Here is a 27,062-nt window from a genome sequence, read left to right as displayed (position 1 = left end):
CTCCCTGGTAGGAAACTTCTTCTCAAGTTCTCTTCCCTTTTCATTTTCTCATGTTTTTGGAATGCATTTATAATTTTATTTTTAATCTCATCACTTTTTGAATTTTAGCACTGAATTCTCACTTTTAGAGATTATATATTGATAGCTCTGAATTATTTCCATTTGTATTCTGCGCCAGGCTTTTTGGTTGTTGAATCAAGAAGTTCTACAACTTCTTGACATAACTCATCTAACAATAAGACTAAGCAGATGAATTTATAATAGAAATAGGCTTTTGCTTGTGGAAGTTTGATAATTGATGATGATAAATTTTGCTAACAAATTTATTTTTTCTCTGGTCTTTGCATAGTTCACATGGTGGTTTTAATTAGGATATTATGCCTTTTGTATTATAAAGTAACACTCACTCAATAATCTCAAAGTTTTGGATATGCCAGCCAATTATCTATTGAAGTCGTGTTTGGGCTCATGGCTCATGGCACAAAGTGCAACCTCTAATTTGGCTAGTTCTTTTTAATATCTGCTGAATTAATATGCTAGATTAGAGAATGAAAATATATGGGTCATTGCTGGCTCCAAGGCTAGAATCAAAGTGAGCATTACTCTTCTTGTTAAAAAATTATTTGAACACATGAAGAAGAGGTCAAAAGAAGCTCTTCTTGTCCACTGCTAGGACTCATTATGATTTTGGTATTCCCAGATTTCAGACATTCCCATGACATTGTCACAAATTGTTTCTTACTTATAGTATAACAGGTTTATAATTATAAACCTTTTTATAGTATAAATATAGTTTATATATTATAGTATTATAATACCTATAATATTATATTAGTTTGAGTGACATAATATTGACATTTTCATGTCTCACAATGGTTGAATACTGATAATTTTATATAATTCAATCTATTAATATTCTATCCATTCACTTTTTACCTAACATACTATCTTTAAAAGTGAAACAACAACAACAACACTGCCACCAAAGGAAAACTTGTACTACTTGTGATAAATAAAATGTAACATAACAGACAAATGCAATAAAAACAAAACAGGAAAGGTCAATGCCATTAATTTTTAGCTAGATACTTCAGCCTGCCAAATGCTCAGAGCTGGAAGTCTGCACTTTCTTTGTTAAGAGGAGGGACTGGCAGTTAGATTCAGATGACAAAAGTTAAACCAAGATTTTTTTCTTGAGATAATCAGTATTGGAAAAAAATTCAAAAAGGAGTAACTCTTTCTTCTGTGATTTAATATTATTTAATTCCATTCTTTGGAAACACCTGACTTACATTTTGGAAAATACCACATTAGGTCATTTGTTTTGCCCAGTTTTCTCTTTCATTTTCAGAGGGAACTTCTAAGCATGCAATAAATGACACTGTTATTCATGTGCCAACATCTAGTGCTAAATTAATTTCATAAATTATGTCAAATGAAGTAGATTATATCTTGCAAGAGTCTACAACTCTCTAATGTCATTTATCATGGCGTATAGTTTAATTGAATACAATTTTTATTTATATTCTGTTTCTCTCTTCCAGCCTCTGTGAATTCTGGATCTTCTTTCCTCCCTGAGTCAGTCCTAAGATGTGAATAATTAGGTAGTAGTAGACAACTGAGTTAATGAGCATAACAAAAGACGTGGAAAGGTAATATTTACAAAGGATAATTTAATCTAATCCATTATCATTTCTATAGTACTCAGGTTCAAACTACAAAACTGGTATGCAACACTTTGAGATAAACACACTCATCGCTCACTTAACTCTTCATTTAATTTACCCACTTCGGGAAACAGGATATTTTGATTCCTGGAGATATGTATTGATGTATTTGTGAGGAAGGGAAGCCACAGGATTAAATGGTAGCATCTTTCTAGTCATTAATGTTACTATATAAAGAGCATATGTATATATATATGTATATGTGTGTGTGTATATATATATATATATATATATAAACATGTACATATACCTACATATGGGCTTCCCTGGTGGCTCAGTGGTAAGAATCTGCCTGCAATGCAGGAGATTTGGGTTTGACACTTGGGTCAGAAAGAACTCCTGGAGTAGGAAATGGCAACCAACTCTAGTATTCTTGCCTGGAGAATCCCATGGGCAGAGGAGCCTGGCAGGCTATAGTCCATAGGGTTGCAGAGTTACACAAACACACAAACATAGGTATGTATAGATAGTATTTGCAAATAGTAAAAATATTTTATGAATTTGAAGGTAAAATGAGACTCCACACAAAAGTTTTAAGCATTCTCTTTCCAAAAATGAGGGAATATTGTTCTGAACCAACTCTCCTATTGATAAACAATAAAACTGTGTGAATTATTTATGTAAAAAATCACTTTGAAATTACTAGCAAGCTTGTTGCAGGAAGGTGGACCCCTTCCAGGGCCCAAAACTGGGCTCTGGTCTAACACCCAGAAATGAATTATCCGAGGAGACACATGTGCTGACAAAGCAAGAGATTTTATTGGGAAAGGGCACCTGGGTGGAGAGCAGTAGGGTGAGGGAACCTAGGAGAACTGCTCTTCCAGTCTTGGGTTTTATGGTGATGGGATTAGTTTCTGGGTGGTCTTTGGCCAATCATTCTAATTCAGAGTCTTTCCTGGTGGTGCACGCATTGCTCAGCCAAGATGGATGCTAGAGAGAGGGATTCTGGAAAGTGGACGGACACGGGGTGTCTCCTTTCAACCTTTCCCGAACTCTTCCAGTTGGTGGTGGCTTATGAGTTCCGTGTTCCTTATCAGGATCTCCTGTCATAAAACAACTCATGCAAATAGTTACTATGGTGCCTGGCCAGGGTGGGCAGTTTCAATCAGTGTGCTTCCCCTGACAAGCTTATCAAGGCAGTGAGAATTTTCAGGATCAAAAATTTTAAAATAAGCAAAGCTCAGAAAGGTGAATAGATTTGGGAGCATTTTCCTCCTTGATTTATCACCAATTCTGAAAGCCATATGATGGTCAAAGGCCAAGAAGACTGGCTAAATCCTAGAAATAGAGTAATCATCAAAACTAAAGCCAGATTTCTAATCACTTCAATTACTAATTGAGTTAAGCTGATTTACACCTAATATAGAGGCTGTGCTCAGATGCTTAGTTGTGTCCAACTCTTTTGGACCCCATGGACTGTAGTCCAGGCTCCTCTGTTCATGGGATTTCCCAGGCAAGAATGCTGGAGTGGGGTAACATTTCCTCCTTCAGGGGATCTTCACAACCCAGGGATCAAACCTGTGTCTCTTGGGTTCTTTATCACTAGCGACTCCTGGGAAACCCAATATACTGCTAGGAAGAAGAAAATGTAAATCCTATTAGGAAAAATATAATTTAATCCAAAAATCATTTTTACTATAATTTTTATGCAATAGTGATAACTAAATATAATATGAGAGAGTAATGATTGATAGTGGCTCAGTCATGTCCAACTCTTTGCAACCCCATGGTCTGCAGCCTGCCAGGCTCCTCTATCCATGGATTTTTCCAGACAAGAATACTGAGTGGGTTGCCATTTCCTTCTCCAACAAAATATAATATATTATATTGAAAAACAATAATTCACTGAAAACTGAAAAGAATAAAATGAGAAATGGAAGTAGATCCATGTGAGATGCACAAATCGAAATTATTAGCAGAGACAAATATATCTATAATTTCTAAGTTCAGGTAAATATATAACAAGATAGAGATCTACTTTAGGAAAATAAAGATATAATTGAAAATAAAATAAAAATTATAGGACTGAAAATAAAATAATTAAAATGTGAACTTAGTAGATGTTTTGAGAAAAGACAGCTGATGAAAAAATTAATGAACTGGAATGCCTGTTGCAAGAAAATATACAAATTGAACTGGGAAGAGATAAATGGATGAAAGATAGAGAAAATATGGAGAGGAAAGTGAAAAACCTAACATACATGTAATTGGAATATCAAAAGGAAATGAGAAAGAGATTAAAGTAGAAGCATATTTGATGACAAAGGGCCAAGAATCTTACAAAAGATATTACATATAAATGGTAGAAGAATTACAACCCTCAAAGAGGACGAATATGAAAAAACAAAAACCACACATTCACACACTCATACACACAAGCAAAACACTCAGGCATATTACAGTAAAATTGTTGAAAACCAAACAAAAAATCTTAAAAGAAGCCATAGGAAAGAGAAAATAGCTGCGGATCTAAAATTCAATAGTCAGTGTTTGATATATATTTTCAGACAAACAAGCCAAAGAATTGGCTGCCTTCATCATCCAGGAAAGGAAATACTGAAAGTCAATCGGGAAGAAAATTATCCCAGGATAAACAAAAACAAATAAAATGAGTATAAGTATTTCTAGATACAACTGGACTTTGAATATTTAAGGCAATAAAGTAAATATTGTTGGATTTTATACATAGAATGACAGTTTCTGCCTATAGATCAAGAAGGGGAGAAATGGAGTTAAAATATTTTAAAGCATTTACATTATTCTGGAAGTGGTAAAAGTACTAATTTATATTAGACTGTATTAACATAAGGATTTGTGCTATAATTTCAATAAAATAACACTAAATAATAGAAAAATTATAAAGATATATGTATACATGTATATTTTTATATCTGTATATATATATATATAGTGTCTATATATAAATGTTTAAATACATATATAATATAAAATTATTTTATATAATATACAATGAAATTTATGCATTTAGAAAATATAATCTTTCATTCATAAATATCATCATTTTTTTATATATACTTCATACATTTATATATATAAATACTAAAATGGCAGATTTAAACCAAATATATCTATATTACATAAAATATAAATATACCAATACTGCTGTGAAACGTAAGGATTTTCAGATTGAATAATAAAACAAAATGTAAGCATATAATGATTTAAAGAGACATGCCTAAATTCAGCTGTTCTGAGTAGTTGAAAGTAAAAGAAGGAAAACATAGACACATTCATATGTAAAGTATACAACCACAACAGTGCTTGTCTTTATAAAGACTAATTTTGATGTGTCAATTATAACAGTAAAGGGAGAATGATGCAATTTGAAATAAAAGGCAAAAAAAAGTGAATTAACTACAAAATTAAACATCTTTTTTGAAAAAATATTTGAAGTCAATATCAAAAATATGCTTACATTTTCAAAATTTCCTTTATTAATTAATTATTTGTATTATACATTATAAAAATATATAGCCATTCTTAAAAATTAAATACCCCTTCAGCAAAGGTCTATAATGAGAAAAGACTAGTGCTTTGGCTGGCCTCAAGGTACCAGAGAATGCTGAAATGGCAGAAAGATGGACTTCCATTTGTTTTAGAGAATAGAGCAAGTCACACTGCTTAAAATTGTTTGCCTGTAGTTTGCATCTTCGCTGAAGAATTGAAATTAAAAAATTAGTGGGACTGTGAGTCTTAGCTACAAGCACCATGTTTGGAGCAGAAGCAAACAGTCTAACAGCCAAAACCTTGATCAAGCTCCTCGCTGTCTCCGTAACTGGGCAGCACCATGGGACAGAGTTTCAAAGACTTGGACATGACACCATTTGTTTGACTGGAGCTACAGGAATATGAGTAAATGAACCTATGGACCTGGTGTAAAGGGAAGGCTAAATAGAGACAGAGGGGTAGTTATAAGGGTGTCATATTTGATAAGGTTTGAAATTCAAAAGTTTTTAAAGGATTTTGTTTGAAAGTAGAAAAAAAAATCAGGAATTAAAATCCCTTCTAAAAATGAAAATAAAAAGCACTCTCAAAATACCTTAAATATAAGTAATGTAAGAGCCTCAAGGAAATAAAACAAAAATACGTCTAAAGAAAAAATAACATATTAGAGCACAAGTGAACTGTGAATAGGTATACATAAAATTATAGAAATGGAAATATGTTCATTGAAAATTTAAAATCTCAATATTCTACATCAATTCTAGTATGATACTGTTCAAGAGAAATTTAAAGAAATAAAATGTGATTGAAATGAATTATTGAAGAATTTGTCCAAAGTCTAAATCAGAAGTACAAAGAAATAAAAATGTGAATAAGTAATTTAAGATACAGTAAACATAATAATGAAATTGACTTGTAATAGAAATGTTACTACCCCAATCTCTAAGTTCAAATATGATCATAGGCTCTTTTTACCTAAAAAATTAAGTAAAAAAAAATCATCTTTTTAAATAAAATATTTCAGAGACTAGGGAAGAAGGAAAACATTTTATGAACTGGTGTAACTCATAATATCAAAATCAGGCAAGAACAGCTAATGGAAATATGTACAGAGACCAGTCATACTTATAGCTTCAATAATCTGCTTACACGGGTAATAAATCACATCCAGAAGTGTACACAACCCATTGAACAGTTACATAGAAGTAAACATCCTTTACCTCATGAAGAGTATTCCTAAAAAAACATAACAATGTCATACTTACTGGCTATTTAAGTTAGGAATATGACAAAAACTCTTTGATCATTATTATTCAATATTGTACTAAGTTCCTAGGCAATGCAATTAAGAAAAAATAGTATAATTGTTGGAATGAAATGACATATATAATACACAAGATATGATTGCAAATATATAAAATCTAAAATTTCAAAATATCAATTGTTTTTAATCATTTTAATTTTTTCCTTGTTTTTTTTTTTAGGTACTTAATTATATGATCAGCAAATTGTAATAGTTTCAGTTTTTATAGATTTTCATTATAAAAATGATTTCATTTTGTAATTTCTATACTTCTAATTTATTTTTGTTCTTTAATAGAGTTGGCTAAAATCTCGAGAATAATGCTATGTAATAGCAGCATAAGATGATACTCGTGTCTTCTGACATCTAGCATTTTTTAACAGCGATGCTGTTCTTCAGGTTGAAGGTGGTAAGTTTGTATTATGTTAAAGAAACTTCATTACCAAATCCAACAGACTTTCTTTAGTCTTCCAACATTTCCCACAATGTTGTATATGGTTTGCCACCGAGTCTTTTGTGTTTACTGGGAATTCAAGACCCAGTGAATCATAGCCCACTTCCTCACCTTGATTTTAAAAATGAAAAACCAGAAAGAAATGCCAGGTTGATATCAAGATAGTACTTTAATTATTGATAACGATTAAGTGTGAGAGCTGAACAGTTCTGTTCACTGAGCTCCAGATATCAAAGACTCGGTCATGAAACCACAGTCCATCATGAATAAGGACAGGCCACCCAAGTACACAGATAAGATGCATGCCTGGAATACCAAAGAGGAGCTTGTGCAGGAAAACTTACTAGAAGAGAAACAGAAGAGCTAAGCCTAAACATTTCTGTTTTAACTTCCTAAATATACAAATCTAGGGAGGGATTTCTCCTCCCAGGAAATATGAGCAATGCTAAAAGTAGTCCACCGATATAGGTAAAACCTTCTGTATTCCTTTCCTCTTGCTAATATAATATGCCAAAGCACCACAGACTTAGTAGCTTGAACAACATACATTTATCTTACATATCTGGAGGTAACAGGTCTAAAATGAATGTCATGGGACTAAAATCAAGGTGTCAGCAGGGCTATATTCCTTCTGGAAGCTCTCTTTTTTCTTCTTTTTACTCTTTTAAGTAGCTAATTGCATCCCTTAACTCGTAGCCCCCAGCCAACAACTTCCTCACCCAGGCCTCTGCTTCTCCATCACATCTATTTTCTGACTCTGACTTTTCTACACCCCTTTTTGAGCCAAGGGCTCTTGTGGTTATGTCGGGCTCACCTGAATAATTCAGAGTGGTCTTTCCCTCTCAGATCCTAAACGGAATCACATCTGAAAAGTCCTTTTTTGCCTTGTGATGTAACATACTTAGGTTCTGAAGATTAGTTTATAGATACCTTTGGGAGAAAGGGGACATTAATCTGCTCACCACATCTCCTTGGTAAGAAGGACAGGATAGGCTCTTCTCTAAAATTCCCCATCTTTTTGTTTTCTTTACCCACCGAGTTTAACTCTTTAGCTTTCTGTCAATTAAAGATGTGACTGACTTGCGGCTGCATAGGAGCAATTTGGCCTCTATCAGCATTACTCTGCTCTTGCACCCATAAAGTTGCTACTTCAATGGCAACTGAAACTCTTTCGTGTTTTGTCCTTGGGCCAACTGTGTGCAGTTGAGATTGTCCACATAAATGTATGAAACTGGTCAGAATTATATGTTATATAATCAAATTTTGAGACTTCCCAGGTAGCTTAGTGGTAAAGAATCTACTTGCCAGTGCAGGAGATGCAAGAGACTCAGGTTCAATCCCTGGGTTGGAAAGATCCCCTGGCGTAGGAAATGGCAACCCACTCCAGTATTCTTGCCTGAAAATTCCATGGACAGAGGAGCCAGATGGGCTATAGTCCATAGGGTTGCAAAGAGTCAGACATGGTTGAGCTACTGAGCACACACACACCTATACACATAATTAACTTTAAGATCAATCTTTTTCTTTTTTTAAAATTCAGTCTTTAACCAGAGCTGAAAATTCACTTCTTGTTCTGTTTCTCTATTTTTGCCAGTCACATCATTCAATGCAGTATATCATAAATTCATCAATGAATTAAATAACTCCAGAAAGATATTCCAAGAGTAAAATGTGTAATAGAATTATAGCATGAATAGAATTATCTCAATTTGAATTTAAGCCCCACTTCATTACAATAAAAATTTTGGAAAGAAATAAAGCTACAAATAAAGCAGCACTTTGTAAGTTAAAAGTTAAAGAAAAAATCTAATTCTTTTTCTTTGTGCATTTAAAGTTCAAAGAATTTTGTTTTCCACAGTTTCATATTCTGCATGGTTTTCAGTCAGAGATATTTTCAACCTGGTGGCATGGAGGTTTCAGAAGCAGCTGTAACCTAGACTGTCTTTCAAAAAGATCTGTGTAGTTTCTTCAGAGTCTCAGAAGATGTGTTAACTTATTTCCAAGGCTCTGATGTTTCTAACCTTTAAAGATTACAGAGAATTAATGGGACACATGAGTTTTCACAGCACTGGCCCCACAACCATCACATTGGGGAATGAGGCAGTCCTCTTCCTCAAGGGTAGTTATCCCAGGCAAAATCACATTCCAAGAACCTAGATCTGTATTGTCAGAGACTAGCAGAGACTTGGTAGCATTGGGGTAAGAGAGAGAGAGAGAAAGAAAATTGGATGTCAGCATGTTGGCATCTCTGAATGCTGGTTAGTTCTTTTTCTAGAATGCACAGTCCTTAAACTCTGGAGAAAATTCTGAGCAAAAAATTGCTGTTAATGCTGCCAGTTTATCTATGATGGGGTAGACATCTATGTGTACATAGTGCGTTTTCTCCCATTGAGGGTCATTTTCCTGTCTTGTTTTTCTTTCAAAATTCAGCAACTTGCAAATGTTGATGGTTTCAGTCTCCAGGAGTTATCTAAGATGTCTTTTGTCTTCATCTAAGCTATGCAAAATCTCTATTTTTATTTCACATTTTAATTGTCCTGCACGGATCTTTCTAGTGATGTTCTGATCACACTCTCTATAAGCAGGCATTTTCCATCCCGTTTTCATCAGTTCTTATTAGGGAATTATTTAGGGGTAAAACACCTGCCTTTTAGGAGAGTTTTCCCCTTATCAAGTAATTAACCAGTTCAGAACCAGTATAAGAGGCTTTGGAGGGATGAGATCCTGGAGACTATAGACAAGCACAGATCCCTCTTTGATCCTTTCTCTTTGCTGACTACAGCAAGCATTGTCCAAGGGTTTCTCCTTTATCATTTTCACTTTTTGCTACCAATGTAACTCGACTGCATTAACCACTAACTTTACAGACATATCTTTTTTTCTGACTTATCCATTTTGCTCAGACCACCCATTTGTGCTCCAATCATGTAATTTCAATTAGAATGAGCATACACCCTTTGGTTTCTTACCATCACCTTAAATCAGCATGTTGGGAATGAAATTAATCATTGTTCTGTCTCCTACCAACAAGCTAGTGCCCAAAATAGTGCCCAGATTTTTTCCTCAGCTTCAAATGTTGACACTATACTTTTGTCACCCAATATTGAAATTTCAGCATTGTTTCTGATGTTCTTGACCTAAGTAAAGCCTACTAATCCTTTTAGGTCTGCTTCAGCTTATATAGAAGGGCTTCCCTTGTGGCTCAGCTGGTAAAGAATCCACCTGCAATGTGGAGAATCTGGGTTCAATCCCTTGGTTTGGAAGATACCCTGGAGAAGGGAAAGGCTACCCACTCCAGTATTCTGGTCTAGAGAATTCCATGGACTGTATGATCCATGGGGTCACAAAGAGTCAGACACGACTGAGTGACTTTCACTTCACTCAGCTTTACATATTAGTATCTTCCATGAAGCCTTTCTCACAATTAGTGTGTATATGTACATATACATACACATTAAGTTGTTAAACATATAAAGTTACATTATTCATGTCTACTTATCTATCTATATCTACCTTTAAAGGAGATTATGAGAAAGCAGAGGAGAGAGGGTAATGTTGAGTGAACTCTCTCAGCTTGTTTTCCCCTTCCATCTCATAATTTATCCATGTTTTCATCAACTGTTCTATCTTTTTCTCCTTTATAGGTAAGTTCATTCTTTGCCAAAGCTAACAGTCACACCTATGTTCATGTATCTGTATCCTCTTACCTTCTTTAGGTCTTTTGTCCATTGGGGACCTCTTCTATTTGACAAATTTTTAAAATTAAATCTGAGGTGATGTTTTAGTCTCACACTTGTTTCTCCAGGGTAATGATATCACCATTGACCAAATTCCTGAAACCACAAGCCAAGAAGTTATCCTTGATGACTGTCAGTTTTTCCACTCATCCAAATAATTGTGAGACTCTACCATCTCAATATACCATCTCCAGTATATTTCTCTTTACTGTCACGACACTAGTTCATCTCTTCTTACTCATATGGATTATTTCAAGTTACCCAGCTGGTAGTTTTGACCTCAGACACTCCTCTGGACTTCAATTAATTCTTCACACTACTGACAGATTTGTTATTCCAAAATAAAACTATGATCATGTTGCATCACTTCCTGGCTTAAAATATTTCAGTGGCTTCCTAGCCCACTGGTTAAAGTCCAAATTCCTTTGGGTGACATGCAAAGACCTTGAAGATCTAATGCTATCCTCATCTCCTGCCACTTCCTTTCATATACCAACCAAATAAACTATTTTTCAATGTATCGTATTTCCCCTCCTCCACTTTTATGCATATTTCTCTCTCTGCAAAGAAATGCCACTTCTATCTGAATCGCCTTTTCTCCCTCCTCAGCCAAGTACTTCTAAATCAAAAAACAGTTTTACTCTTTTTGGCATCCTAATAAACATTAGGCATTTCCTTCTCTAGGTTCCTATTTTTTAAAGAGCTTATACTTCTTACATTGAAACAATTATTGCATTATTTTGATAATTGCTCCTCATTCCTTTGGCTTTAGTTTTTGGGCTTCTCACATTTAGAATAAAATTCAAATGGTTTTTAATGGTCTATAAGGCTGTGATCTTGCCTTGGGCTACCTTCCTGACCTCATTTTCTTCCATCTTCTCCCCAGCTGACTCTGCTCCAGCAACATTGACCTTCTTCCTATTTTCATGCACATTCCCACATTCATTATTTCATACTTGCTGTTTCTTATGCCTCTTGTTCTCTTCTCCAGATATTTGTATGACTGGTGCCTTTCTTGCATGTAGGTTTCTGCTCAAGCTTCACTTCCTTCTGAAAGTTGTTTTTCCTGAGTGTAAAGTTTAGGATGACATGGGCTTCATATTGCCTGGGCATCTTGAATTACATTCACGTAATAGTACATTCCCAGCCTGGCTTCTAAATTATAACCCTTTGACTGCTCGTAAGGGTACATGTGCAACTTGTTGATCATGTTGTAAGCATTCTGGCACTGGCTAAGCATGGCTGATATTGGAGTTTTCTTTTGAAAATAACACTGAAGCCAAGTTTTCATTTGAAGGTCATGATTAACGATGGATTAACTTAAACTCAAAAAAACCTTTTGGAATAGTTGACTACTGTTAATAAGGATGGCATGTAATGTAGTGGAATGTTTATCTGGGTTTACTGTGTAAACAAACAAGTCTCAAGGCAATGCAGAACTTATGCATATTATTTTAGAATAAATTTCACACTGTGAGCAGTAGCTTTACACACTAAATAATTTATAACACTATACAGATAACTAAGTTGAGTTCTTCAGTGGATGGGGTTTGGTACTGTAGTGTTTTTATAAATTTTTACCCCCAAATGATATTTATCATCCAGAGTAGTTTATAATTTAAATGATCCAATATCAATCTTAGCCCTCAGAACACCAGAGGATCCTTACTCTCAGGATAAATGCTGATTGGTACTGACCAGCATGCTAAGTGTATACCAAGGGATTATTCTAACATCTGTTTGGGACAAACAGATGTTGTCATTACAAACCTTCAGCAGTGTGCTCCTTCATAGTCAAAGAATAACTCCCAGGCATTGACTCATAAAAGCAATCAGTAAATGGACAGAAACAAAGTAGAAGGCTCCACAATGTTTTGAATAGGAGGTCTCAAGACCAGAGAAGAAAAGAAGGAAATAGTATAGGGAGGTAGAAGGTGTGGCAGTGGCAGGGGGAAAAAAAGCATTGTGGAGTCCCACGCTACATAGAAAGCCTTTTGTATAGTTTGTCTTATGTGGGATTTTATAACCATATAAAATCCAATATGCTTCTTTCATTGCAAGCAGGAGGATGCTGTATAAAAAAAAGCTGGAGAAACAGCATGCAAGTCATAAAAGACATGCAGTTTGGATTTACATGTGCATCCATCATGGGGTCGTGTGCACCAAGACGCAGAGCAAGATGTTTAATGACAAGAGAAGTTAGTACTTCCTTCTCTAGAACAAAAGATTTTCAGTTGTAGCCAAGCAGCTGATATACATAGGCATCACCAAGGAGAGGGACTGTTTAGGACATTAAAGGATAATTGATACTGTGCTTCAACAAATGGACAAAGCACACTGACTACAACTCACTACGTCTGCACGTAGTGAAGTTCTTTTTCTGTACACGGCATTTAGACTTTCCCCCCATCTTGGCTCCTTGGCCATGCCTTGAGAGCAACAGGTGGCCAAAGTTCTTATGCCAAGTTCATTCTTGACCACAGAGCTGTTTCCAATGAGTTCTGTGTTTTGGGGACCTGGGAAGAAGAAAAACGCATAGCTATCAACTGGTCACTGGCATAATATTCAGCATCAGCTCATGAATTGCAGGGTCTTCTCTTGGAAACTGGCTTTGACCCCACACCACTTCTCTCCAACTCATAACAGATTGTGATGTTTGTGCTCTACTTTCATTGATCAAGGCTGCCAGCCAGGTTCATCTTACTTAGATTTTATCCATGTGACAAACAGAGGGGCAGATGGAGTTGGCATCATGTGATTTCTCTGGGTTCGTGACCCTGCTTCTATATGGTGCCTTCTGGCAGCTCAATTTTTTATGCTCTTGCATTTATATCCAGGTCCTAATCTGGCAGCTGAATTAAAGAAAAACTTCCTTGAAGCTGCATTAACAAAATACTTAGGTATTTGTTAAACCAACCTCACAGTCCAGTGCTCTGACCAGAGACCAGTAGAGGACAAATCAAGCCATTTACTCACACAGACCTGCCTTTTCAGAAAGACTGGTATCAACACATTTCCAAAAGACAAACAGAAATTACCCAGATGAAGATTGTAGTTTGGTGATTTTTAGGGAAATCTAAAAGCCACAGAAAATCCAAACAGGTTTGTATGTTTTTAGAATGTGCACTTACACCAGCATAAACGAGGGCTTCTCTCCCATTAGGGAACTGGAGTCTGTTACATTATCCCCATTGAGTCTCCTAATGTCCCTGGCTCAGCACCATAGGCAACAGATGCAAAGGGTCACCAATGAAGGGCAAAATATTTTGTGAAAATAAAGAGCCATGCTATCTGCATTGCCAGTTTTTCCCACTCTGCACTTTGAGTGCTATCGTCTAGTTTTCATACAGTGATTTTCTTTTTATTTGCTGAGTTTATTTTGTTGAATATGGTGGAAAGATCAAAAAAAGAAAGGAAAAGCAAAGACTGTTTTTTTCTCCACGTATGAACCAAGCACTATCGGGAGCCTACTTCAAATGAGCTTTGTCATCCTCAAGCACCGTGTTTGTTTTACCTCTTCCCGAACCTAAATGATTTGCTTAGCTAATCAGTCTTCAATAATATGTAACAAGCAGGAAAAAAAAAAAGATCACTAAAAAATAGAAATGGTTGCAGCTGTTTTCTGCATTAGAGGGGAACAGCAGAATTCAGCTCTGGTGTAGACACTCTTTTGTTTAGAAAAACTTACTGGTGGGATTTTTAGATTATGCAAAATTAGGCCCCCAAGACTAGTACAGGGTGGGAGTGGAGACAGAAAGCAAAATTACTCTGCATTATCAAGTGTCAAGAATTTTGCTTTTGTGCACCACTGCTTTTGGAAGTTGAGGGGTAGTGCTATATTCTAGAACTAGAAGATGGAAATAGAGACACACATTTTTTGTGTGTATAAATATATATGTACGTGTTTATATACACACACACACTCACACATAGTTACACACAGACATCAGGAAATCATAGCCATCTGGATTCTGAGCAGAAAGAAGATCTGGAAGAAATTTCTTGGGGCAGAATTGGCTGAAACACTTAAATAGGTACGTGTAATATCAATTTTAGGATGTTTCCCATTTTACTGTAATACCCCCACCCAACCAAATACCTCTGTATTGTTTCTCTAATCTTCAGTTAGAATATGCTATATTCTATCCCATCTTGAATTATTGGCTCCTCTGGGAATGAAGAGCTTGGAGCTGTATCTACCAGGTAGATAGCTAGAGTTCAGGAGATAAAGAAATTAATATGAATTTCAAAAGCAAAAATTTTCAAGGAGATTCAGAATCAAGAAGGTGGGGAATGCATGGCACATGAGCAGGGATGGAGAACATCAGTGCCCTCACCTTGGGAATCCTCAGGAGGTAGGGAAGGGGGCAGGCTTCTCACAGCTGAGACAGATCACAGTATTGTATTCGGGTGTGAAAGAAAAGTGTAGCCACAACAGGTTGCTATCCCATCATAAATAGAACCCACACCTGAACCCCTACATCAGTGTCAGACTGCTGTCTCTCTCCCACTCTCTGCAAATGTTATCTATAAGCATTCTGTTACCTGACTTATTGTTGAGCCATTTTCTACCATCTGAAAAGCCTGGCCTCCCATCCTCTGCTTATTCCCACTCTACCCATTCTTCAAGGCCAAATTAAAATTTGGCCTTTTCCGTAAAGTTGATCTTTATTTTTAGAGCCTAGCTTTAGATCTCCCACTGAAGTCCTATAGCACTCATATCAGGAAAGTCATAATAAGGGAATGTGATACTAATCTTCTATTTTCTGTTTCTTCTATCTCAGCTTTGTTTTTACCAAACAGTAATGGAAATTCTTATTGTAAAGGAAAAGTGCAATTTATTTTTCCTATGTTTCTCAGTTCCACCTAGTTTATTCCTCTGCATGCGTGCTAAGTCGCTTCAGCTGTGTTCAACTCTTTGAGATCCCCTGGACTGTAGCCCACCAGGCTTCTCTGTCCATGGGATTATCCAGGCAAGAATACTGGAGTGTGTGTTGCCATGCCTTCCTCCATGGGGATCTTCCCCGCCCAGGGATCAAATCCACATATCCTACATCTCCTGCGTTGCAAGCAGATTCTTTACCCACTGAGCCACCTGTGAAACCTGCATTGCTTCATTAAGAGAAGCCAAAATAAAACAAAACTGAAAAAGTTCCTTTAGTCAAACAGTGATTCAACTTGGAAGAACTTACGGAACCTTTTAATAATTATTTAAATACTGAGAGTACAATTAACTTACTGAGAGTAATATTTCAAATTTCAGATCAACTTGAGTACTGCAAGTTAAGCCTTTAAAGTACTACTATTGATACAGATAAAGTGTATATTTGAAACAATTCTATTTGTTACTTGAGTCAAGGGTACAAGAAGGCCTACAGATTTTCATTTCAGGTTTCCATTTTTATTGTCAGTTTCCTTTTTATATTTTCTAAGCACTACATTTTCTTTCTCTTGCACTGTTTCTCTTTTGCTCCAAGCTTCTTTTTATCTACATAATATTTTGTATCTGATGCTCTAGTAACTTCTTATAGCTATATCTCATATATCTCATTTATGAGCTGTCATTGAGCTGTGTGCGTGCTCAATCTTGTCTGACTCTTAGTGACCCTATTGACTGTAACCCACCAGGCTCCTCTGTCAGTGGGATTCTCCAGGCAAGAATAGTGGAGTGATTCCCATTTGCTCCTATGGGGGGTCTTTCTGACCCAGAGATTGCACCCACATCTCCTGCATTACAGGCAAATTCTTTATTGCTAGTGCCACCTGGGAAGCCCCTATCATCTGTCCAAAACTTTATCAATTGAGCAGACTAGGAAATAAAATGAAGATACCACTTACATGAAGACTAGAGTCTAAGGTCAGAGCATAAATAAGAAGACAATTGTATATTATCAAATTACCCTTGAAACTCCCTTTGGAAAGTTCTAGATAGGAGATTTTCCTTAACAAAGTTGAGCAAAGTCTATATTTCAACCATCATTGTAATTACGCACTCTTTGTTCAGTAGGACCACAGATAAAGTAGTTGGCTACTTTATACAGTCCAGGTAGACAGATTCTTAAAACATTGGTAATGGGATAAGATGCTTGGGTTCTGAGAAGCACATGGGTACTAAGATGCTGGCAGAAGTTGTATTCCAGCCTCTCAGTTTAGGCTTTTTCTGAGATACTTGCACAGAATGGCAACACACTCCAGTATCCTTACCCGGGAAATCCCATGGACAAAGGAACCTGGTGGGCTACAGTCTAGCGGGTTGCAAAAGAGTCAGACATGACTTAGCAAATAAATAGCAACAAAAACAATTAAATATGCCTACTAGCCTCTTATTTGGCTCAATGTATCAATTAAATAGATATTTCTCTTTTCTGCTTCTTTTCCTTCCTGCCCATTTAAATACTTATAATGAGATTCTATTGAGTTGAGTACTTATATGAGTGACTCTATCCTGTATCAAGATGAAAGTGCTCACTACCCTGAAAACAAAGTTGTATCTCTATATATCTCTCAATCATTCACTTGAAAAACAATAAGGTCATACACAAAGCTTCTGCACATCAAATGTAGAAACTTATAGAGTCTGACAAAGGGGTTTTTATTTTAACCCTTCATTGCCTTCATTCATCTGAGACCCAGGTTTGATCCCTGGGTCAGGAAGATCTCCTGGAGAAGGAAATGGCAACCCACTCCAGTACTCTTGCCTGAAAAATCTCATGGATGGAGGAGTCTGGTAGGCTACAGTCCATGGGGTTGCAGAGTCTGAGACGACTGAAAGACTTCACTTTCACTGATTGCCTTATGTGTGAATCGTGTCACTAGATCTGGTTAAGCAGAAAAATTGTGGTAAATATTTTGGCATCATTAAAACAGCTTTTCCTTGCCTTGATGTTGCACAGGGAGAATTCTAGTCTGTTTTTTCCCCCCATCTATGTCTGTCAATCAAGACACAATGAACTAAGATGCTAGTAAAGCTTGGCACAACACTGCAGATGAAAGTCATACAGCTTCCTCTCTCCTTTTCAGTTCAATTCAGTTCAGTCTCTCAGTTGTGTCTGACTCTTTGAAATCCCATGGACTACAGTATGCCAGGCCTCCCTGTCCATTACCAACTCCCAGAGTTTACTCAAACTCATCTCAATTGAGTCAGTGATGCCATCCAACCATCTCATCCACTGTCGTCTCCTTCTCCTCCTGCCTTCAATCTTTCCCAGCATCAGGGTCTTTTCAAATGAGTCAGTTCTTCGCATCAGGTGGCAAGCATATTGGAGTTTCAGCTTCAGCATCAGTCCTTCCAATGAATATTCAGGACTGATTACCTTTAAGATGTACTGGATGGATCTCCTTGCAGTCCAAGGGACTCTCAAGAGTCTTCTTTAACACCACAGTTCAAAGGCATCAATTCTTCAGCACTCAGCTTTCTTTGTAGTTCAACTCTCACATCTGTATCTCACATCTCACATCTCTCCCTTCAGCTATTTCTAAAACATTTATTTTATGTTTTTTATAACAGCTTACTTGAAATATAGGTTAGATATAATTCATCCACTTAAAGTGTACAATTCAATGATTTTTGATGTATTCAGTTTTCCAACTATCACCATAATGAATTTTCGAATATTTTCATCATCCTCGAAAGAAACCCCATACCCTTTATCGATCCTAGACCCCGCAACCCAGTACCTCCTCAGCCTTAGGCAACCACTAATCTACTTTCTAGTTCTATAGGTTTGCCTATCCTGGACACTTAAAATAAATGGAATATGAGAGAGGGGCATAAGGGACACGGCATTGAGGGACTGGTAGCACTTACATTAGTTAGAAGGAAACAGCATGCAGATCTGTGTATGTAAAGCCAGTTTAGGTGACTCAGTGGATTGGTTTTTAGGAATAAAACTCAAGTCTCAGCACTTAACTGTGTTATACCTCATGGGCATGAATGCAACCTATCTTGGAACAGGTGCTGAAAATAAACCACAAAGTTCCTAAAATATCTACTTTGGTAGTAGATCAGCATCAGGTTTATATCAATTTTTCTCAATGAAAGTATTAAATTTACTGACACATAAAGGTATATCAGACAATTTTTTTCCTTGTCACATATTTGCCATATTTGGGAAAAAAAATTTTTAAGTATTTTTCTCTTTTTTTTAAGTGTTGATTTATTTAAATTCATTGAAAAAAAAATTAGCTTACTCAATGGAGGAAAGGCATTTCCCAAAAATAAAAATACAATTTATGAGAAAAAAATTTGCCTTGCCAATAATTTTTCTAGCTCATCTCAAAGAAATTTAATCTATTTTAAAACTTACATGGTAAATAACTGTAATTGATTTACTTAAGGGTTTTTTTTTGTTGTTGTTGTTGTTCATACATAGGAGTATGATTTAATATGTTTAGTCACAATGACGGGGGTATGAGAAATGATTAGTGACCTGAGGGGGGTATATATGTTATACTTTTGAGTATATCTTAATTTATATTATAGTAAATAGAAACATTCGAAACCCAGATGGTTATAGAAAGGATGGAAAGAAAGTACTCCCCATAAGTAATCTTTTAATCATGGTGATAGCACCATTTGCGAAGTGCCTATTATAGGCCAGATGATCATATATTATTACATTAATTTTTATGACATCTCAGTAAATTAAAGGGAGTTGTCCTGTACTTTGTTATTGAAGCTCTATATATCATAAAGCAGCTTCAGCTTATTCAACCTATTGGTGACCAATTCAGTTATCACAATTGGTTTGAATTTCTTTACATATATGTTGCTGCCCGTCAAGGTTGAATTTAACCCTTCAATCTCCCAGATTTGAAACAATAATACAAAGATTTACCACATCAGATACGGTGCTAGTCAGACCATGTTCCTAAGGCAGATTGAGATGGGATGCTCTGCTGGGAAGTAGAACCTGGTGGTTGTCCATTTTGGTTAGTTATTACCCACCTGCATCCACGACTGCTAAGATTCCTAGCAAGGAAGATTCTTGCACTGATACTCTCTTCTTCTTTTCTTTTTTACAATTTTTTTTTTGTTGTTATTTAGAACTTTGATGATCTAATCTCTTAGTAACTTTCTTTTTTATTATTTTTTTACTTTACAATATTGTATTGGTTTTGCCATACATTGACATGAATCTGCCATGGGTGTACATGTGTTGCCCATCCTGAACCCCCCTCGCACCACCCTCCCCAACCCATCCCTCTGGGTCATCCCAGTGCACCAGCCCAGAGCACCCTGTATCATGCATTGAACCTGGACTGGCGATTCGTTTCACGTGTGATAATTTACATGTTTCAGTGCCATTCTCCCATATCATCCCTCCCTCGCCCTCACCCACAGAGTCCAAAAGACTGTTCTATACATCTGTGTCTCTTTTGCTGTCTTGCTTACAGGGTTATTGTTACCATCTTTCTAAATTCCATATATATGCATTAGTATACTGTATTGTTGTTTTTCTTTCTGGCTTACTTCACTCTGTATAATAGGCTCCAGTTTCATCCACCTCATTAGAACTGTACTCCATTGTGTATATGTTCCACAGCTTTCTTATCCATTCATCTGCTGATGGACATCTAGGTTGCTTCCATATCCTGGCTACTATAAACCGTGCTGCAATGAACATTGGGTTACACGTGTCTCTTTCAATTCTGGTTTCCTCGGTGTGTATGCCCAGCAGTGGGATTGCTGGGTCATGTGGCAGTTCTATTTCCAGTTTTTTAAGGAATCTCCACACTGTTCTCCATAGTGGCTGTACTAGTTTGCATTCCCACCAACAATGTAAGAGGGTTCCCTTTTCTCCACACCCTCTCCAGCATTTATTGCTTGTAGACTTTTGGATAGCAGCCATTCCAACTAATGTGAAATGGTACCTAACTGTGGTTTTGATTTGCATTTCTCTGATAATGAGTGATGTTGAGCATCTTTTCATATGTTTGTTAGCCATCTTTATGTCTTCGGAGAAATGTCTGTTTAGTTCTTTGGCCCACTTTTTGATTGGGTGGTTTATTTTTCTGAAATTGAGCTGCAGGAGTTCTTGTATATTTTTGAGATTAATTCTTTGTTGCTTCGTTTCTATTATTTTCTCCCATTCTGAAGGCTGTCTTTCCCCCTTGCTTATAGTTTCCTTTGTTGTGCAGAAGCTTTTAATTTTAATTAGGTCCCATTTGTTTATTTTTGCTTTTCTTTCCAATATTCTGGGACGTGGGTCATAGAGGATCCTGCTGTGATGTATGTCAGAGAGTGTTTTCCCTATGTTTTCCTTTGGGAGTTATAAGTTTCTGGTCTTACGTTTAGATCTTTAATCCATTTTGAGTTTATTTTTGTGTATGCTATTAGATAGTGATCTAGTTTCATTCTTTTACAAGTGGTTGACCAGTTTCCCCAGCACCACTTGTTAAAGAGATTGTCTTTTCTCCATTGTATATTCTTGCCTCCTTTGTCAATGATATGGTGTCCATAGGTGCGTGGATTTATCTCTGGGCTTTCTATTTTGTTCCATTGATCAATATTTCTGTCTTTGTGCCAGTAACATACTGTAGTCTTGATGACTGTGGCTTTGTAGTAGAGCCTAAAGTCAGGCAGGTTGATTCCTCTAGTTCCATTCTTCTTTCTCAAGATTGCTTTGGCTATTCGAGGATTTTTGTATTTCCATACAAATTGTGAAATTATTTGTTCTAGTTCTCTGAAAAATACCATTGGTAGCTTGATAGGGATTGCATTGAATCTATAAATTGCTTTGGGTAATATACTCATTTTCACTATATTGATTCTTCTGATCCATGAACACGGTATATTTCTCCATCTATTTGTGTTCTCTTTGACTTCTTTCACCAGTGTTTTATAGTTTTATACATATAGGTCTTTTGTTTCTTTAGGTAGATATATTCCTAAGTATTTTATTCTTTTCATTGCAATGATGAATGGAATTGTTTCCTTAATTTCTCTCTGTTTTCTCATTGTTAGTGTATAGGAATGCAAGGGATTTCTGTGTGTTGATTTTATATCCTGCAACTTTACTATATTCATTGATTAGTTCTAGTAATTTTCTGGTGGAGTCTTTAGGGTTTTCTATGTAGAGGATCATGTAATCTGCAAACAGTGAGAGTTTTACTTCTTCTTTTCCTATTTGGATTCCTTTTATTTCTTTTTCTTCTCTAATTTCTGTGGCCGAAACTTCCAAAACTATATTGAATATTAGTTGTTAGAGTGGGCACCCTTGTCTTGTTCCTGACTTTAGGGGAAATGCTTTCAATTTTTCACCACTGAGTATAATGTTTGCTGTGGGTTTGTCATATATAGCTTTTATTATGTTGAGGTATGTTCCTTCTATTCCTGCTTTCTGGAGAGTTTTTATCATACATGGATGTGGATGTTGAATTTTGTCAAAGGCTTTCTCTGAGTCTATTGAGATAATCATATGGCTTTTATTCTTCAATTTGTTAATGTGGTGTATTACATTGATTGATTTGCGGATATTGAAGAATCCTTGCATCCCTGAGATAAAGCCCACTTGGTCATGAGGTATGATCTTTTTAATATGTTGTTGGATTCTGTTCTCTAGAATTTTGTTAATGATTTTTGCATCTATGTTCATCAGTGATATTGGCCTGTAGTTTTCTTTTTTTGTGGCATCTTTGTCAGGTTTTGGTATTAGGGTGATGGTGGCCTCATAGAATGAGTTTGGAAGTTTACCTTCCTCTGCAATTTTCTGGAAGAGTTTGAGCAGGATAGGTGTTAGCTCTTCTCTAAATTTTTGGTAGAATTCAGCTGTGAAGCCATTTGGACCTGCACTTTTGCTTGTTGGAAGATTTCTGATTACAGTTTCAATTTCTGTGCTTGTTATGGGCCTGTCAAGATTTTTTATTTCTTCCTGGTTTAGTTTTGGAAAGTAGTACTTTTCTAAGAATTTGTCCATTTCTTCCAAGTTGTCCATTTTATTTGCATATAGTTGCTGGTAATAGTCTCTTATGATCCTTTGTATTTCTGTGTTGTCTGTTGTGATTTCTCCATTTTCATTTCTAATTTTGTTGATTTGATTTTTCTCCCTTTGTTTCTTGATGAGTCTGGCTAATGGTTTGTCAATTTTATTTATCTTCTCAAAGAACCAGCTTTTGGCTTTGTTGATTTTTGCTATGGTCTCTTTTGTTTCTTTTGCATTTATTTCTGCCCTAATTTTTAAGATTTCTTTCCTTCTACTAACCTTGGTGTTCTTCATTTCTTCCTTTTCTAGTTGCTTTAGGTGTAGAGTTAGGTTATTTATTTGACTTTTTTCTTGTTTCTTGAGGTAAGCCTGTATTGCTATGATCCCTTTAGCACTGCTTTTACAGTGTCCCATAGGTTTTGAGTTATTGTGTTTTCATTTTCATTTGTTTCTATGCATATTTTAATTTCTTTTTTGATTTCTTCTGTGATTTGTTGGTTTTTCAGCAGTGTGCTGTTCAGCCTCCATATGTCGGCATTTTTAATAGTTTTTCTCGTGTATTTGACATCTGATCTTACTGCATTGTGGTCAGAAAAGATGCTTGGAATGATTTAAATTTTTTTTTTGAATTTACCAAGGCTATATTTATAGCCCAGGATGTGATCTATCCTGGATAAGGTTCCATGTGTGCTTGAGAAAAAGGTGGAATTCATTGTTTTGGGGTAAAATGTTCTATAGATATCAATTAGGTCTAACTGGTCTATTTTATCATTTAAAGTTTGTGTTTCCTTGTTAATTTTCTATTTAGTTAATCTATCCATAGGTGTGAGTGGGGTATTAAAGTCTCCCACTATTATTGTGTTATTGTTAATTTCCCCTTTCATACTTTTTAACATTTATCTTACAATTTTTTGTGCTCCTATGTTGGGTGCATATATATTTATAATTGTTATATCTTCTTCTTCAATTGACCCTTTGATCATTATGTAGTGTCCATCTTTGTCTCTTATCACAGCCTTTGTTTTAAAGTCTATTTTATCTGATATGAGTATTGCTACTCCTGCTTTCTTTTGGTCTCTATTTGCATGGAATATCTTTTTCCAGCCCTTCACTTTCAGTCTGTATGTGTCCCCTGCTCTGAGGTGGGTCTCTTGTAGGCAACATATGTAGGGGTCTTATTTTTGTATCCATTCAGCCAGTCTTTGGCTTTTGGTTGGGGCATTCAACCCATTTACGTTTAAGGTAATTATTGATAAGTATGATCCCATTGCCATTTACTTTATTGTTTTGGGCTCGAGTTTATACACCCTTTTTGTGTTTCCTGTCTAGAGAAGATCCTTTAGAATTTGTTGGAGAGCTGGTTTGGTGGTGCTGAATTCTCTCAGCTTTTGCTTGTCTGCAAAGCTTTTGATTTCTCCTTCATATTTGAATGAGATCCTTGCTGGGTACAGTAATCTGGGCTGTAGGTTATTTTCTTTCATCACTTTAAGTATGTCTTGCCATTTCCTCCTGGCCTGAAGTGTTTCTTTTGAAAGATCAGCTCTTATCCTTATGGGAATCCCCTTGTGTGTTATTTGTTGTTTTTCCCTTGCTGCTTTTAATATTTGTTCTTTGTGTTTGATCTTTGTTAATTTGATTAATATGTGTCTTGGGGTGTTTCGCCTTGGGTTTATCCTGTTTGGGACTCTCTGGGTTTCTTGGATTTGGGTGATCATTTCCTTCTCCATTTTAGGGAAGTTTTCAACTATTATATCTTCAAGTATTTTCTCATGGTCTTTCTTTTTGTCTTCTTCTTCTGGGAAGCCTATGATTTGAATGCTGGAGCATTTAACGTTGTCCCAGAGGTCTTTGAGGTTGTTCTCATTTCTTTTAATTTTTTTTTTTCTTTTTTCCTCTCTGTTTCATTTATTTCTACCATTCAATCTTCTACCTCACTTATCCTATCTTCTGCCTCCATTATTCTAGTGTTTGTTCCCTCCAGAGTGTTTTTGATCTCATTTATTGCATTCATTATATGTTGACTCTTTTTTATTTCTTCTAGGTGCTTGTTAAACCTTTCTTGCATCTTATCGATCCTTGTCTCCAGGCTATTTATCTGTAACTTCAATTTGTTTTCAAGGTTTTGGATCATTTTCACTATCATTATTCCGAAATCTTTATCAGGTAGATTCCCTATCTCTTCCTCTTTTATTTGGTTTGGTGAGCATTTATCTTGTTCCTTTGCCTGCTCGGTATTTCTCTGCCTTTTCATCTTATTTATATTGGTGTGTTTGGGGTGGCCTTTCTGTATTCTGGCAGTTTGTGGTTCCTCCTTATTGTGGAGGTTCCTTGCTGTGGGTGGGGTAGGACGTGTGGCTTGTCAAGGTTTCCTGGTTAGGGAAGCTTGTAAATGTGTTCCTGTGGGTGGAGCTGGATTTCTTCTCTCTGGAGCACAACGAAGTGTCCAGTAATGAGTTTTGAGATGTCGATGGGTTTGGTGTGACTTTGGGCAGCCTGTATATTGAAGCTCAGGGCTATGTTCCTGTGTTGCTGGAGAATTTGTGTGGTATCTCTTACTCTAGAACTGGTTGTCCCTTGGGTGGTGCTTGGTTTCAGCATAGGTATGGAGGCATTTGATGAGCTCCTATTGATTAGAATCACTATGAACAAAGCTAGTGGAGGTGATAGAATTCCAGTTGAGCTATTCCAAATCCTGAAAGATGATGCTGTGAAACTGCTGCACTCAATATGCCAGCAAATTTGGAAAACTCAGCAGTGGCCACAGGACTGGAAAAGGTCAGTTTTCATTCCAATCCCAAAGAAAGACAATGCCAAAGAATGCTCAAACTACCGCACATTTGCACTCATCTCACACGCTAGTAAAGTAATGCTCAAAATTCTCCAAGCCAGGCTTCAGCAATATGTGAACTGTGAACTTCCTTATGTTCAAGCTAGTTTTAGAAAAGGCAGAGGAACCAGAGATCAAATCGCTAACATCCGCTGGATCATGGAAAAAGCAAGAGAGTTCAAGAAAAACATCTATTTCTGCTTTATTGACTATGCCAAAGCCCTTGGCTGTGTGGATCACAATAAACTGTGGAAAATTCTGAAAGAGATGGGAATACCAGACCACCTGATCTGCCTCTTGAGAAACCTATATACAGGTCAGGAAGCAACAGTTAGAACTGGACATGGAATAACAGACTGGTTCCAAATAGGAAAAGGAGTACGTCAAGGCTGTATATTTTCAGCCTGTTTATTTAACTTATATGCAGAGTACATCATGAGAAACGCTGGGCTGGAAGAAAGCTGGAATCAAGATTGCTGGGAGAAATCTCAATAACCTCAGATATGCAGATGACCCCACCTTTATGGCAGAAAGTGAAGAGGAACTAAAAAGCCTCTTGATGAAAGTGAAAGAGGAGAGTGAACAATTGGCTTAAAGCTCAACATTCAGAAAATGAAGATCATGGCATCTGGTCCCATCACTTCATGGGAAATAGAGGGGGAAACAGTGGAAACAGTGTCCGACTTTATTTTTTGGGCTCCAAAATTACTGCAGATGGTGACTGCAGCCATGAAAGTAAAAGACGCTTACTCCTTGGAAGGAAAGTTATGACCAACTTAGATAGCATATTCAAAAGCAGAGACATTACTTAGCCAACAAAGGTCCATCTAGTCAAGGCTATGGTTTTTCCTGTGGTCATGTATGGATGTGAGAGTTGGACTGTGAAGAAGGCTGAGCGCTGAAGAATTGATGCTTTTGAACTGTGGTGTTGGAGAAGACTCTTGAGAGTCCCTTGGACTTCAAGGAGATCCAACCAGTCCATTCTGAAGGAGATCAGCCCTGGGATTTTTGGAAGTAATGATGCTAAAGCTGAAACTCCAGTACTTTGGCCACCTTATGCGAAGAGATGTACTCATTGGAAAAGACTCTGATGCTGGGAGGGATTGGGGGCAAGAGGAGAAGGGGACGACAGAGGATGAGATGGCTGGATGGCATCACTGACTCAATGGACGTGAGTCTGGGTGAACTCTGGGAGTTGGTGATAGACAGGGAGGCCTGGTGTGCTGCGATTCATGGGGTTGCAAAGAGTCGGACATGACTGAGCAACTGATCTGATCTGATCTGATCTATTGATTAATGTTCCCTGGATTCAGGAGTTCTCAGGTGTTCTCAGGATTTGGACTTAAGCCTCCTGCCTCTGGTTTTCAGTCTTATTTTTACAGTAGCCTCAAGACTTCTCCATGTATACAGCACCGATGGTAAAACATCTAGGTTAATGATGAAAAGTTTCTTCACAGTGAGGGACACCTAGAGAGGTACACAGAGTTACATGGAGAACAGAAGAGGGAGGAAGGAGACAGAGGTGGCCAGGAGGATAAAATGGGAAATCAAAAGGAGAGAGACAGATCCAGCCAGTAATCAGTTCCCTAAATGTTCTCCACAGCCCAGAACACACAAAGAGATTC

At 36.7% G+C, this 27,062-nt stretch overlaps 1 long non-coding RNA gene across 6 annotated transcripts in view; it reads right to left on the bottom strand.

The window, feature by feature from the left end:
* Window positions 1-11,807, bottom strand: part of LOC113894169 — a 65,944-nt gene extending 54,137 nt beyond the window's left edge. The window contains exons 1-3 of one of the 6 annotated variants that reach the window (XR_003511494.1): window positions 11,643-11,802; window positions 10,657-10,782; window positions 2,465-2,770 (exon numbers count right to left, since the gene is read on the bottom strand). This is a non-coding gene — a long non-coding RNA (uncharacterized LOC113894169). Of the gene's footprint in view, window positions 1-2,464; window positions 2,771-7,099; window positions 7,880-8,418; window positions 9,134-10,656; window positions 10,783-11,642 lie in introns of those variants that run through there. The other 5 variants (XR_003511496.1, XR_003511495.1, XR_003511492.1 and 2 more) reach the window with 5 other exon arrangements.
* Between the last annotated feature and the right edge of the window lie 15,255 nt (window positions 11,808-27,062).

Source organism: Bos indicus x Bos taurus, chromosome 6, assembly GCF_003369695.1.
Source record: "Bos indicus x Bos taurus breed Angus x Brahman F1 hybrid chromosome 6, Bos_hybrid_MaternalHap_v2.0, whole genome shotgun sequence".
Taxonomy (NCBI): Eukaryota; Metazoa; Chordata; class Mammalia; order Artiodactyla; family Bovidae; genus Bos; species Bos indicus x Bos taurus.
The sequence above is the reverse complement of the archived record's forward strand: the minus strand, read 5'-3'. Positions and strand labels throughout refer to the sequence as shown.